The sequence below is a fragment of the Spinacia oleracea genome, chromosome 6 (genome assembly GCF_020520425.1).
Source record: "Spinacia oleracea cultivar Varoflay chromosome 6, BTI_SOV_V1, whole genome shotgun sequence".
Taxonomy (NCBI): Eukaryota; Viridiplantae; Streptophyta; class Magnoliopsida; order Caryophyllales; family Amaranthaceae; genus Spinacia; species Spinacia oleracea.
Genome location: NC_079492.1, coordinates 130,988,452 through 130,994,695, shown reverse-complemented (window position 1 = coordinate 130,994,695; position 6,244 = coordinate 130,988,452). Strand labels below are relative to the sequence as shown.

At 30.5% G+C, this 6,244-nt stretch overlaps 1 long non-coding RNA gene across 1 annotated transcript; it reads left to right on the top strand.

Annotated features, from left to right (window-relative positions):
- Positions 1-3,007: 3,007 nt before the first annotated feature.
- LOC130462428 (uncharacterized) lies at positions 3,008-4,574 on the top strand. Its single transcript, XR_008922611.1, has 2 exons — positions 3,008-3,124; positions 4,219-4,574. It is a non-coding gene; the product is annotated as an uncharacterized lncRNA (long non-coding RNA).
- Positions 4,575-6,244: the final 1,670 nt, after the last annotated feature.

Sequence of the window (6,244 nt, the reverse complement as noted above, 5' to 3'; positions counted from 1 at the left end):
ACATGACATTGGTGTGACCTTATAGGTTCAGTCAAGAGTAAGTTGTTAGCCTAATATAGATTAGAACTCACTGATCGGAAGCAATTCTCCAGCTAGCTGTTCCGATCACTTGATCTCACTGAATTAATTGTTCGTAATTAATCTGAACCTTGGTATTGGACTTAATGCACCTTGGATGAAGGACACATTTCCTTCAAGAATCCCTCCAAAATAGGCAGTCAACTTTTCCTTCTTCACTGAGTCTTACTATGAAAAAGAATTCAGGATCTGTTGACTGTAAGTCATACAGTTTGTTCACTAATGTTTGTGAATCCTTCCCGTCTATGTGCTTCAATTTTAACTTATAACAGTAGTTTAGATGTACAATCATAGAATGGCCTACACCGTCTTCTCCACCAGTTACGGTTGACATATATCTATAAGATTCCATTGGTCTTAGACCACATTCTGCTTGTTGTTTCAGCTCTGTTATTTGTCGTTCAGATCGATGGAGATAATTACTTATTTCTCTTGTTAATGGATGATTATGAAGTACTACATGCTTTTCAATTTCAAAATCTCCATTTTCATTATTATTTGAAAATATATGAGCTTCACATTTTGTTCTTGTTATCAGCATTCTCATTTTCCTTCGTTTCTTATTTGCATCTGATGACAATCGTTCATCTTTTTGCTCTTTATTTTTAGTAGTGTCTCTTATCGATCCTAGCAGCAGAGCAGAAGAAGTATTTTCCATTAAAAATATTGGTTCCTTATTTATATCTATTCTTCCCTCTTCGAACACTAAAACTGATAATAGCAGCATGTTGGCAATATGAATCATAAATTTCATCAGTTGTTTTCCTTAATTCTCCAATTAAACAACCAGCTAATTCTTTATCGATCTTTTGTTGCTCTTCATGATTTGAATTTTCTAATATTCTGTGATTTTTATCAATTATATGTATTATTGAACATGTACACAGACATATATTTTCACTATTTTATTAACTATATATAATATTTAGAATACTATATAGGATTACAGTAACCATATAAATAGTTATGTATAGTTACACTTTAGATGTTATAATTACTCTCCATTTAATGTATTTATTATTTTTATCTATATTTCATATGTAAGACAATGCATGACTTTTATGATTTTTAGAGTAAGTATATTACGTATAAGGATATCTATGTTAACACAAGAGTTACTATATGATTTATTAGAGTTACTATATGATCTATGCAGAAACTATATCACAATTCATATTCTTTTTGTTCTTGTTTATTAGTCCCCTTTTCGTATTGGGATATTTTTTTTATTAGTCTATTTTAAAATCTTTTCTTATTTGTTCAACAATTATTCTCCTTTAACCCTTATATTACAAGTGTAATTACCTTTTCATCGAATCCCAAATAAATATGCAAGTGGTCTCTTTCTTTTCTAATTTAACAATAATGAACACTTCACCTACCCATATTTTCTTAATTTTTTCTCTCCCCCACTCACATGGGGGGGGGGGGGGGGGATTCTTTAGGGATTTACATGTAAGGTGTCCTTTTAGTGAATTGTTAAATATTCCACAAAGGACTAATGAACAAGAATGGAGGGAGTAATTATAAATTTAAAGTTACTGTACGACTATTAGAGTAACTATAAACAATATAATAACTATATAAAAAAAGAGTTACTATATGATTTTCACAGTAACTATGTCACATACATTACAGTAACTATATAAATAGTTATGTATAATTACTCTTTAGATGTTATAGTTACTATCAATTTAATATAATTATTGTTTTTAACTATATTGCATATATATGTAAGACAATGTAGGACTTTTATGATTTTTAGAGTAAGTATATTACGTATAAGGATAACTATGTTAACACGAGAGTGTTACTATATGAACCATTAGAGTTACTATATGATCTATGCAGAAACTATACCACATATATTCGTAATTATAAATTAAAAGTTAATGTACGACTATTAGAGTAACTATAAACAATATAAGAATAACTATATCAAAGAAAGAGTTACTATATGATTTTTACAGTAACTATGTCACATATTAGTATATAATCATAATATTAAAATTGATCTCTGTACACTATAGAGTTACTATATACTTATTAAGAGATACTATATCATACCTTCTTCAATAGAATGATCTACCACCATAGCTTGGTGAGATCTACTTTCATCTTCAACTCCGTATAAATTTTGAAGATTCTCTAAATTTTCTAAAAAATAAAATTACGCAATCAGCATAATTCATACTATGATTCTTCATAGTTAATTACTAGGATAGGAATATTACCTCCGTAGTTATATAATTTTTCTTCTATTGCGTGAATTAAATCGATATTCAAATCGATTAAATCGTCCTTCATTGTTGAAGTTGGAGCTAGTGGAGGAGAGAAAGCTGTTGGAGGAGAGAAAGCTGTTGGAGGAGAGAAGCTGCGGGAGGAGAGAGAAGTTGTGGGAGAGAGAGTTTTAGGGTTTTGAAATTTAGGCAGCGCTGTTTTTTCTGTATTTTGGGCTCACGTGAAAATCAGTGCTTAAAATTACCATATTACTCCGTTCCACACTATTTTACGGTGGACCGGGTCCATACAAGTGGAATTAAATAAAAAATTGTTATTACAAGTTGCAACAATATCATTAATTAGGGTAAGTTATCAAATGAGATATCCATCATCTTTTATAATTATTACAATATCATCAATTAATTAATCAAGGTAAGTTATCAAATGAGATATCTCATATTAATCATCTTTTTTAATTATTAGTTATCAATAAAGATATTTTCTCAATCTCCTTCACTGCAAAATTGCAAATAATCAAGAACTGTTGAGGAAACGTATCGTTAGTTTCCAAAAAAGAAAACGTATGACTTAGGATAATACGTAATTACGTACTGATTTACCCTAATTAGCAACCAAGTAATCTCTACGGCTATACAACTATAAATTGAGTAGTATGCTCGATCAACTATCTAATTATCTATTATCAAGTAATTTAACTCATAGCTATCAATTTAAAACTTAATTAGTAGTCTCGAAACTATGGCCCCTACTTCTAAAATTGTTTTTCTTGGCTTCCTTCTCGTTACCATGGCCGTGTTATCTAGTAAGTTTTTCCCTTTTATTTCAATTAATAAGTCATTTATCTCAATTTTTGTTTTAACTTTTCATAACCATCATCTGTAAGCAAGTTTTAGTAAATCATTTGATCATGGACACTGAGTAAACGTAAAAAAACAAAAAATTGGAATTACTTACATAAAAACAGGACCTTTGTTTGAGATTGTTTATGAATATTGTTGACAAAAGTATTTCAATCAATCTTTCTAGGCGACTATTGCTTAAAATTAGTTTGATATAATTAGTATGTAGTATTGTAGTATTTCCTTATCATCCACTTTTCCCCTTGTTATTGCATTTGTTATTATTTGTCGTAAAATATCATCATTATCATTACCCCATTGCCTCAAAGAGGCTCCCGCAAGAAGCGGGGTAAGGGGGTCGGGTGTACGCAACCTTACCCCTGCAATTGCAGAGAGGTTGTTTCCAATTGACCCAAAAGCGATAACGGGACAACTACGGGACGACCATCTCCTACTTCATGGAAAGGAAGCAAAGAGGTTTTAGGAGTCATTTTGATTTAGTCCATTACATACCACAACCAAAAGAACAAATGAATCTTTGTCGTAAAATAGTTGATTAAAATTGATTGTTTGTTTCAAAACCTACAATTAATACCTAATTGCTTGTACAATCCTTTAGAAAAATTGTTGATTTTGAAATCTTTCTTGTAAATAATACGCACTTCATATGAATGAAATAAATTACTGTGCAATATTTTCTTCAATCACTACAAAAACTTGTATCTTTTATGACAACTTAGTAACGACGGGGATAACAACCCAACAAAGACGGGAACAACCGTCGCAAATGTCTTTTACGACGGGTTAACGACGGGATTTTCCATTAAAGACGGCCCTCTTTTATGACGGGTTCGCGACGGAAAATACCGTCGTTAATCAACAATAATTTACCTTTAGCGACGGGATTTCATATCGTTAATAGTATAATTTCTTGTAGTAAATCTTAAACATTAATTTCTGAACATATTTGCGGAAAATATAATAAATCTAGCTTATTTAGATATATAAATCGAGGGATCGCGCAATTAATAATATGGTTTTATTTTAAATGTGACAGGTTTGCCTTCAACAGAAGGTTTAGGGCCATCACCATATGTTTGCGTGGGACCATGTTCAAATCCATCTAGCTGCAATACTCAATGCCTTCAGAAAGGTCATAGCAAAGGTGGTTCTTGTGTTGGCTCCGGCACCTCTGGATTAAGTTGTTGTTGCACACTGTGATGCCATACTTCAATTTCGGAAAAATTCCGTTTTTATTTAGATGCAACGAATGTAATAAATCTAGCAAGTTATTGCTCCAAATTTTCCTTAATATTTGAGTATTGATACACTCATACACCAATGATAGTACAATTCTGCAAAAGGTCTTGCATGCACAAGTTATACAATAAAATTATATATTGTACAACATAACTTTTATCCTGTTTGCTTTAACTTTTATCCAGTTTTCTTTAACTTTTATATTATAAAAAAAAGTTGATAGATAAACATTTTAAAGGGTTAAATGATTAATTTTATACATAATTAGTGATTTTAAAGAATTTTTTTTTATCAAAATGAAAAATTTTATCACTAAAACATAGACAACTTTTACACATATAGGGATAACTTTTAAGCATTAACGTTAACTTTAACTTTAGTATATAATATTTATCGTACACCCCATGTAAATAAGAATTTGTGACAATCCCGTGAGTATTTTTTATTTGTGCACAACTTTCCTTTTAATCCAATGGCTTTGTCATTCTAATGCGATCCAGATCGATGTGTATGTTGCGCAATATTCCATATTATCAATCGATGGTACTCAAGTTAAAAACAGATCTGTCTCATTTAAAGCTTGGCTCTTGTGAGTTGTGACTCGTGTGTGAGTAGATAGATGTTTAGGTTAAAGGTCTCGAAGGGATATGGTCACTATGACTCATTTTTGTTCAATTGCTTTCTCTCAAATTACATGCCTAGAATTTTTATTTTTTTTTGAATATTCTTTCTAGTGTGGATAAATCACAACTTAATACAAATTACAAATGTGGGAGGGTGGAATTATGGATTCAACCCTGTGATCTAATAACAAATTAGCTCACAGATGATTACAAATTCATTCCTTTGCTTTGACAAATTACAATCATTCTTTACATAATTGCCTCACAAAAATAGTGTTACAAAAAGTGATTGAGATGAATTTCATGTTCCCATATTTGTTTTTTTCCCCTTTAAGATAGTTTCGTTTTGTCTTTATATTCATATTATTTTTGTAACACTAGCAAGTGGTACGTACGTGCAACACGTGCAACACACGTAAATGCACATATTTATGACAATATATGTCACCATTTTCTAATGTGATATTGAAATTAGTTTTGTAACTATAAATTATAGAAGAGAATTACATATTTCTACATACATTTTTTTTAAAATTATGCCCAAAAAAAGTTGTAATGATCTTTTATATCTCTTATACTCCCTCCGAATCTAAATATTTTTCCCATTTTCCTTTGGCACACATGTCATTGCACATTTTATATCGTTAATATCTCTAGTTACGTCTTATTAAAAATTATAAAATTTTCAAATTGTTAGAGTGTTCATTGAGACGAATCAAACAAGACCCCACATGACTATGACTTTTTCTTATATATTTAACGTTATTCAAAAGATTATCTTTCATTGTGAATAGTGTCAAGATTCTAAATGGGAAAAACATTTAGATTCGGAGGGAGTACATTCTTTCCAAAGGTAGTGTGGTAGAAATGACCTGAAAAAAAGGAAAAGATGTCTTTACTTATTAGCAGTTGGTGTCCTTTGATAAGCACCGTCTCATCATGTCAGTCTGGCAGCTTGCTCTATCAGCAAGCAAGAGCATGAAAGCAATAAACAATAGGGAGTATTAGATTTATCATGCAAATTAAATTAAAAATCTCTGAATTAATAAAATCACAATCATTAGCATTTTCGAATTCCACTATCTACCACTAAAAAAGTTAATTAAGAATTAAAACTCAGATTATCAATTATGTGTTTGCTCCAATAATTTGTCATTGACATTTATATTAAACTTAAATCATCAAGATTATAAGATTTTT